Source organism: Haemaphysalis longicornis, unplaced genomic scaffold, assembly GCF_048455015.1.
Source record: "Haemaphysalis longicornis isolate Haplotype H1 unplaced genomic scaffold, Haemaphysalis longicornis Haplotype H1 scaffold_9, whole genome shotgun sequence".
NCBI classification, from domain to species: Eukaryota; Metazoa; Arthropoda; class Arachnida; order Ixodida; family Ixodidae; genus Haemaphysalis; species Haemaphysalis longicornis.
This window is the reverse complement of record NW_027526460.1, coordinates 145,563,539-145,573,686: the sequence shown is the minus strand read 5'-3', so window position 1 is coordinate 145,573,686 and position 10,148 is coordinate 145,563,539.

Genomic DNA, 10,148 nt, shown 5'->3' with positions numbered 1-10,148 from the left:
TCTAAAGTTTACACGTCGCTGACGGGGAAGAGCTCGGGAGGACTTTGGAGGCCCCGGATCAAGTAACCGAAGACGAGGATCGGAACGAAAAGCGGCCGCTGTTTACACCATGCGGCGCATCCGACACCATGCCAAAGACCCCGGACGGTGCGGCGCCAGCGAGCGACGTGTATTTATATGTGTGCGCCCTTGCAGACGAACCGACGCCAACCATCGCCATTTGAGGCACCGAGACTCTCCTCTTTGTTCGTGCCTTTACCCTCTTTCTGTAGTGTATACCTGTGCGTATAATAAAACAGACCTTCAAGTGAACCCTACACTGTTCGCATCGTTCCTGGGAGATCTCCTGCGCGCGCGGCACCAGCCGCCCCGTTAAGTTACGCGCAGTCGAGCGGGAACTCGCTAATATCCAAAGGCAAGTTCACGCCTGTGGTTTTCCATACTGTTTTCGACAAAGAAAACACTACTCAACATTTTGGTGCCGAAACCCGGGAGAAGTCGACCAAGCGACACCGAGAGCATCATGGATCGACTCCAGAGAAAGCAAGCAGCAATTAGCAACAGCATCGACAAGACCCTTGCAACCGCCAACGAGCTACTGCAGGCGTCACCAGCAGCGATCGGTGAGCTGGAAGAATTGTTTGATTTGCTTATCGAACAATCTGAAGAGCTTAGAGTAGCTAAAGAGAACGTCGAAAAGAAGATAGACATCGACCAGCTCGATGAAGAATTGGCCAGCTGTAGTGCGTACAGCACAAAAATAAGCTCGATGAAAACAATCCTCAAAAGAGCTATCAAAATGGGAACAGCTAGCGACATTGCCCCGGCGGTTTCATCGCAAGTTAACACCAGTTCAACGAGCAACACACAGTCCTCGGCTCCCGCGTCAAGTACGACGTCGTTTCAATCACAGGAGGCAACCACCAGACTTCCGAAGCTCGAAATTGCAAAATTCAACGGAGGCATGCGCTCATGGCCGAAATTCTGGAACGAATTCGAGTCGACAATCCACAAGAATTCAGCGCTTCCAGCCATTGAAAAATTTAAGTATCTCTCAAGCTATCTGACAGGACGAGCTGCCGCTGCAATCGAAGGCCTTACGTTGACAGACAGAAACTACGAGATCGCGGTCAAAACCCTTTTGGAGAGGTTCGGCAAAGATGAGGTGATCATCGAGGATCATATGTCGCGGTTGCTGTCGATTCGACCCGTGCTGAACGTCGAGGAAACAGGGAGGCTGAGGATGCTGTACGATGAAATTCAGGCTGGTGTCCGAAGTTTGGAGGCGTTGGGCGTGCCGCCGAGCTGCTACGGAGTGCTGCTGCTCACGGTCCTCCGAAGGAGCATACCAAAGGAGCTTCGCTTGGAGTACTGTCGCAGGAAGACAGCTCGCAGTGATGGAACCGAGGAAGACTACTGAGTTTTCTAGACTTCCTGCGAAATGAAATCGAGAGCAGAAAGAGAGCAGAGTACGGTACTTGTCGGTTTCAACAGTCTCATTCGCCACGAAACAAACAGAACCGCATGGGAAACGACCAAAAGCAGGCATCGTCGTCAGTCCTGTCAGCGTTCGCGGATAAGAAGGAAAATGCATGCGCCTTTTGCAAAGCACGTGATCACCTGACAGCCGACTGCCAGGCGGGTGTTTCTCTCGAACAAAAGAGCAACATACTGAAACAAGAGAGACGTTCCTTCAAATGCACCAAACGAAACCATCGAGCAGCTGAATGTCGTACGGCAAAATGGCTCACTTACGCGAAGTGCTCAGCTAGACACGCCACTGCTCTTTGCGGCCTCAACAACAGACCCGCCCAGGAACCATCGAGCCAGGTTGCGGCCCCGCCAGCGCCTACCGCAGAGTCGTCACTTCAGGCAGCAGCGATGGTTGGCGCTGTCCGCATTATGCTGCAAACTGCTCAAGTTTGGGCAGAGGGACCTCACGAGCGATCCAAAGTGAGGCTCCTTCTCGACGGCGGAAGTCAGCGCACATTTGTGAAACAAGAACTATCGCGACGGCTAAAACTCCGCGTCCTGGGAGAGGAAAAACTGACAATTATGACCTTTGGCAACGAGAGGCCCTCTGAGCAAAGAAAATGCTGCCGCGTCGAGCTGTGGCTGCGCAACCAACACAGCGGAAACGAAGTCCGAGTGGAAGCGTTGGAGGTCCCTCATATTTGCTGCGACGTGATACCAGCTCCTGAGATGACCACCGTGGCATACCTTAATGAACAAGGAATGGAGGTCGCCGACTGCTCGGTCGATGGGTCCCGTCTCGACGAAGTAGGACTCCTCATAGGAGCCGATTATTACTGGGAGGTGGCCACCGGTAACATCAAGCGCCTACAAAGCGGGCTCGTCGCTGTGGAGACGGTTTTCGGATGGACGTTGCAGGGAAGTGCGTCAACTTCTTTATCCGCTGTCGCCTATCATGCCAGCACCGGGGTCTTGCGCGTTGTTGAGTAGTGTTTTCTTTGTCGAAAACAGTACGGAAAACCGCAGGCGTGAACTTGCCTTTGGATATTAGCGAGTTCCCGCTCGACTGCGCGTAACTTAACGGGGCGGCTGGTGCCGCGCGCGCAGGAGATCTCCAAGGAACGATGCGAACAGTGTGGGGTTCACTTGAAGGTCTGTTTTATTATACGCACAGGTATACACTACAGAAAGAGGGTAAGGGCACAAACAGAGAGGAGAGTCTCGGTGCCTCAAATGGCGATGGTTGGCGTCGGTTCGTCTGCAAGCGCGCACACATATAAACACACGTCGCTCGCTGGCGCCGCACCGTCCGGGGTCTTTGGCATGGTGTCGGATGCGCCGCATGGTGTAAACAGCGGCCGCTTTTCGTTCCGATCCTCGTCTTCGGTTACTTGATCCGGGGCCTCCAAAGTCCTCCCGAGCTCTTCCCCGTCAGCGACGTGTAAACTTTAGACCCGCCTTCCGAGAACGGAGGAATTCTTAACATCCTCCCCCCAATGAGCCTCTGCTCATTCTTATTACAGCTCCAGAGGGTAAAGCGCTTGAACTGGCCGCCGTAATTCTTTCGTGTTAGGAAGAACTATTCTGCAGGCCCGAGCCTTTCCGTCTCGTCAATGGTTGAAGACCCGGACAATGGCTGAAGACCCTTATCCATCGGGATCTCGCACCCCCGGCGGAGAAGCTGTTACGAACCGGCCAACGCCACCGTACAGTGAAACCGCAATATATCGAACAGCGCGATACCCGCGAAATAGTTCAATATAACGAGAATTCGATATATAAAATTACGTAAAAAACGCGTCATAAACTGGTACAAATCAATAAATGAACGAATTGTGCAGTAAATACTCACTTGGTGCTTCAAAGTATTTGTTCTTTTAGCTTAAAGTACTGCAGCAGGGTAGCCTGGCGTGTTATACACGACTTTCTCAACGTTCCACAAGCGACAGGCCGGTGCCTTCTATAGCGCTGCTGTAGCATTGCGCTAGGGCAAAAAAACCGCTGAAGCCTCGGTCGAAGTCGGCAGCGGGGCACTATCAGCGCTCGCGGGTACAACCTCGGCAGCGTCTTCGTTTGTGCGCTCAGTAGTAACCTAGCTCCGCTAAGATCTCTACATCCGTCAACTCCGCCGTCGTTCCGGTGCTGTCGTCACCGCCAACAAAGTCATCAATGCACATGCTTCGTGGCTCAGCACCAACAAAGCGCTCCAGCTGGCCCCAGGTTTCTTCAAGCTCGCATTCTTCTTTTGCACCGTCCGATTCTGCTTCGGGGCAACCGATGCGCAGCAATCGGGAACGTCCATCGCGCCACCGCTATCCTCGAGGGTACTGCGGGATAGCTCGCCGCCTGTCAACAGAGTGCGAGCGGGCTGGGCAGTATGGGGTGGCGGAGTTCGATATGCACATTTCATGTCCGTCCCAGTTCGAAATAAAAAATAAAAAATGCAGGTGATTTTCCGCGTGATATAGAAAGTGTTCGATATAGGCAATAATTCGATATACCCGTGTTCGATATATCGAGGTTTGACTGTATTTTCCCGCATCAGCCACCACGTGCGAAGCCACCACGTGTGCCACAGCCGTCAGGCGCCCGCGTGTCGGTGAATCATACTTTAGTGTCTCTACATGCCCGGCTCGGACGCTTCGCTATCGGCGCGATCAACATTCGGCGGCGCGCCCAGGCATTCTTCGCGGACGTGCGCCCCACAGCCGTCAGGAGCCAGCACGTCGGTGAGTCACGCCTCGACATGCGCAGCCCAGTCGCCTCGCTTTCAACGCGCTTCAAACTTCGACGGTTGCCGGCCCGGCGAGGCATGTATCAGCATGTTTGAAGGACACCCCTATCCGAAAAGGCAGCGCGCTGGCGGGCAGCGCTCAGCGCTCGCCTGATTTCCGGACCAGCGCGCGCGTTTTCCAGCGGCGCTGTGAGCTCGAAAACGCTTGTGCTGGCGCTGAAATTCGCGTGTGCTGGTGCTGAAATTCGCGCGCGCTGGCGCTGAAATACGCGCGCGCTCGCGCTGGATTAGCTACAGCAGGATATTTCGGAAATTTACATTCCCTTTTATTGCCTCTTCATATCTATACAGAGGACATCTCTATGTTGCCAACTCTTGCGCGTTGACATGGAACTGTATTATCCATGCACACGGGCTTCATTTTTATTATATACAACGCAGCAGACGTATTCGAAGATCCCTTGCTTGAAGGCTGCCTTCACGACTATGCAGGATCCAAAAACAGGAGCCCATAAACCGCGTAGAGCTGTTGTTGTTTGCGATGTACCTTGCTCCAGGCACGTGCCCTGTCTTCCTTTGTACTCAAGTTCCCATTGGTACCTAAAAAAAAACAAGGGAAAAATGAAAATGAGATGTAGCTTTCCAGAAATACTGCAGGTAAAAAAATTCAAGTGGTTACTTGCTATTTATGTCTGTAGGTAGCACCACAAAAAATGTTTTAGAAAAATGGCGCAATGTCTGAAGCTGGTGTGCAAAGCATGCAATTATGGAAATCTATGTGCCTTAGTTCACTGTTAACATGGAATCTTGCGAGGGTATTTGTTCAGAATTGCGTGCAGCTGAAGACATAAAAAATGGCAAGGCCCATTAACCCTAATGTCCACTGGCAACATGCTGTTGGCCAATGATCTCCAATGATGTCCTAGCCAATGTGTCAATTGTTTGTTTGCTAACATGGTTGTTGGCCAATGATGTCGCTTAACCAACAATCCTTTGATACCCATCAGCCAACAGTCTGTATTAGCAAGCTCCCACCCAGACTCGAAACTGTGCTAGCATGAGCTCATCGCCATAAAATGGGCCGCAGGAGCTCACCCAGCCAAAGCAGACGATGCCGTGTATGAGCCAATTGCCTTTCAAGAGCGCAGGTTGACATCTGGATCTGTCACTTCGGCAGAGTGATACACGAGCTATCGCTGTTTTTAGCTTGTACCCAAGTATAAAGTGTTTCACTGCAGCTATGAGATAGACGCATCACCACACTCACATATTGCCATTATATTTAGCTCTTTGAATGACACCCCATGGCCGTTAAGTACAATTTAACATTTATATTACTAAAGAAAGCACCTGCTACAGCACAGGCAGCATTCCAAAGACGAAATTAAAAAAAGTTTGGTTTATCAACTCATAATTGTCTTGTAGAATCACGTGTTCATGACTGTGACTTGCTTAGGTGAAATTTCTCACTAACTGGGAGTTCAAAATTACAGCAGGATTTTTAAATGTTGCGTTGAACGAGCCTAATTTAGGAAAACAAGGAATAAGCAAACAGTCCTGTGCCATTTCATGACTGCAACCAGTGTCATTTTAGGTGACACAGTGAAGGTGCTTGCATATTCTACATGTTCAATGAAGCGCAAGCAACCGAAAAATCATGCCTCTCATATGCAGCACAATCAATGTGGGTGATATGCTGCATTTTGCCCCTTCCGTGTCATTCACAAGCATGGACCAGCATTTTCTCCCCCCTGCTGAACCATTTACGAGTGCTTGTCAAGGTTCATCTAGGTAAGCCTTCACATTCAATTTTAATTTCGAAAAAACTTTGGTCGGATGGAAGAAAAGGCTATACAGCGGCAGTCTTTGAATTCTGTCTTTGGTCATGGCCAAAGTAGCCACTTCAGCCAGTCAATAAGCTGGAGCATTGTCAAAGGTGACGACGGCTTCGCCATTGGGGTCATGTTCTCGGGCTCACTGCAATGATTCTTCAAGAAATTCATCGAAGATGGCCCAGTGTGCCTTGTTGGCGATACTCCAGTGAATGACGCTGCTGGCCAATATTAAGAGCAAGATGTTTGTTTGCTCTTCGGTGTCCGTCACAAGTATTACAGCTGGACCACCCCTCTTCGCTCGGGCAAAACAAAACTTAATGTGCACCACACATTAAAATTGGTCTCATTATGTAGTCTCATTACACCATCGTGCCCACCTTCAGCAACGATTCGTCATACTCACGGCGCTTCACTGTGACGAACTTCAGCGAACTGCCATGGCTGTCAATCCAGTGCTGAATGCAGACCGCATCCGAGAAAGCATGAAATATGGGTGGTTGTCAACAATTTCAGTCGGCACTTGCATGACAGCCTCATCGAAAATTTGTTCAACAACAAGGCTTTTTGGCGGTGCTGCGGTTCGTTGCTGCAAGAAATGTAGCCGTCTTGACATTTATGCCAAGCATCTCGGGGAGAAGCTTCAAGCCGCCACCGCGCCAATATACGTGAAGGATTCGGGCTGGGTCAAAATTTGAAACAGAGTTGTACTTCTCTCCACCAGGAGCTTTTTCAGTTTCCCACGAAAACATTTTTTTAATCCATTCTCCATAAAATATCTTATGCGTAGAGATTACAGACACTCACTAACATGCGGCTACCAGAAGAGCTTTCAGTCGGTGCCTGCCATCTAAATCATCTGCTCGCGTAACATTACAGAGGGAAGTTCCTTTGGTAAAACACAATTCTTAAATGCCTTGTTATTGAGTTCTGAATCAAAATTTTTTCGCAGTGTTGGCTGTTCTTTTGTAATAGTGGTTGAGAAAAAAGCCTGAAATTCAAGGCAAAGCACCTTGAGTAGGAAGAATCGCTGCAGACACTATCGTGCCCTTATTGTGAAGAGATTGCTCCTACTCAAGGAGCTTTGCCTTAACGTTCCGACAGTTTTTCTTGACCAGTATTAGAAAAGAACAGCTAACACCGTGAAAAAACATTGATTCAAAATTCAATATCAAAGGCATTTAAGAATTGTGTTTTGCCAAACGAACTTCCCTGTGTATTGTTACGTGAGCAGGCGATTTAGACGCGAGACACTGACAGACGCTCTCCTGGTCTTCGCAGGTAGTGACGGTCTGTTAAGAGCTCTACACGTAAGATATTTTTCACAGAATGGATAAAAAATGCCACGTTTTCATAGAACACCAAGAAAACTCCTGGTAAAGAGAAGAAGCACAATTCCATTCCAAATGTTGATCCAGCCCGAATCGTTGATGTGTATTGGTGCGATGGCGACTTAAAATATCTCAGCGATGTGCTCAGTATTAACGTCACAATGGCTATTTATTGCAGCAACAGACCGCAACACTGACAAAACGCGTGGTGGTTAAGCAAAAACTTTCCACGAGACTGTCGTGCAAGCGGTGACTGAAATTGCTGACAATTACCCGTCTTTCACTCTTTCTCAGATTCAATCTGGTCTCAGCAAAGCCATGCCACGCCTTGAAATTAGTTCCTCCAGCATTCCGATCGAGTGGGAAGGCTTACTTACCTAGAAAAACTTTTACCAGCACTCCTGAATGCGCCAGCAGGTGGGAAAAAAAAAGACCGCCGGTCCATGATTCCAACGCCACAGAAGAAACAAAATGCAGTACCTCACCTTTATTGAGTTTGAAGCATATCACAGGCATAATTCTTCGTTTTAAAGATAAATGAGCGCTATGCTTAAATGACAGCTAATTAGCTGCTTACTTAAAAAATGGCACTGTAAGTGTTAATGTACCACATACAGCTATATGCCATGTGCTCGCCATGAGAAACCAGATTCCTCACTTACAATGACATGCACATTTAGTGAAAAGTGTAATCAGACCGCTCACATAAATCATTTTCTATGTCACGTAGCCTCACTTGAATAAGAAGCCGTTTTCCAAACCACGTACCTTGAGTGCGCTAAACATCTCTCCACAAACATACAAGCACTTGTTGCTTGCACTGCTGAAGGGTGTATGCACTGGACTTTCGACCATGCAACGGCGCTACCTGCGTGGCGGTGCCGACGCCATAAGTGCGGCTGCCCTCTGTCGCATGGGCAGCACTTATCCCGACACGAAATGTGGTTTGGAGCATGGTGTTGGCAATAACGTTCGTGTGGACAGTGTTTTTTTCTGCTAATCCGTGGGCTTGCAAATGCCTTGTCGTAATAGTAGCCAGCATTGTTCACACTTAGAAATTTCGGGCTGCGCTGTAAACGCCTTTAACAACAGCCGACTCTAAGCAGACCGCACAACAAAAACGAACAAGCCGTTTCTTTTTATTTTTTTTCTGTTTTGAAGTGAACCCTAGGGGGGTGCTTGAAGACGGTCTGATTTCATTCGACAAATTCGCAAAGAAGTTATTCAGCCCCAAATCTGTTGCACCCGTTTCATCAGCTGATCCCCAGGACGATGGGCGTCTAAGCTTTCACCTCGCGCCTCGTCACATGTTTGAAACATTACATAGTGCTAAAATGTTTATAAATTAAGGTAGCCGGTGTACTTCATGGGTGAGACGAACCCGACTACACTCAACTTTTTTCCCTCCCATATACTCCCTAGAGGTTCTTTTTCGCCTGTCCTCTAGTGGTCCTCCTTGTAGGAGTTTTTTTATGGAACAGGGAGGTTTTGTTTACCTCCTCAAAACAGGGCGTTTTTAGGTTATAGAAAGGAGGTATTTAGGGAGTGTTAAGAAATGTTCGGGAGAATTTAAGGAGGTCAAAATGGAGTATTCTTTACTTCCTGAAGGGCGTTTTCAAGTGATGTTTATGGAATTTTTAGGCGGTTGAATAGGAGCCTATTATGGCTCCCTTTGGAAGTACTTATGTTAGTTTAGGGGCGTTTTTAGGAGGTTCAAGGGAAGCATTTACTTCTTTTGAATGGAGTTTGGCGAAAGCTTGGGAAGTTTTGTAGGCCTTCGGAAAGGAGGTTTTCAAGGCTACAAGGGAGAATTTCTAGTTCCCTGCGGGAGTACTGATTTCACACGGTTTTTCTCGATTACAGGTTTATTTCAAACGAACTTTCGCAGACAAGTTTACATGGTACATGGTGTACACAAGGAGGTTCCGAAATAAATACTTATGGCGACCTCATATTGGAAATCACAAATGGTGCATTGCTAAATAACACGCCAGTTAGGAATTGAAGACAGCAATACGATGCTAGTTGAACAAACCGTAGAAACAATATTACTACAAGAACTGGAAATACGCGAAAAACAAAGATAGGCACAAATACAACCGCATGGTAAATGAAATCATTATAGAATACTAGCGGATCGAGAACGCGTCAGTACTTATCAAAACTTATCAGTACGCATCAGCGCTCAGTACACAGTGAAAAAAATGGTTGCAGTGGTTTACAACAACAACAAAAAAATTCAGTAGGTGGTGAAATGAGCGAGAGCTGTGTGCTAGTTGAACAAATTGTAGAAACAATAATAATACAAGAACTGGAAATACTTGAAAAAGAGATAGGCACAAACACAACCGCATGGTAAGTGAAATCATTATATAATACTAGAGGATAGAGAACGCGTCAGTATTTATCAGAACTTATCAGTACGCATTAGTACTAAGTACACAAAGTGAAGAAAAAATGGTTGCAGTGGTTTACAACAACAAAACAATTTTTCACTTTGTGGTGAAATGAGCGAGGCTGTGCAACGATTTGATATTGAAAGGTAACAAGCATTTTGTAGGTGGTAAAGGCACAAGAGATAAATGATGTAGGAGACAGACTGCAGTGAGATGGCTATGGATAAATGAGTAATATAAAGAACGAAAAATATGCTGCGGAAAATACCAGTGCGTTTTGATAAAAACACAAATGCGCCAAGAAAAAGTGACCGAGTCTGACGGGTTTATTGCAATGATATAGAACAGAATGGGTGGTATCGCGACAGCTTCTTTAGAGTGA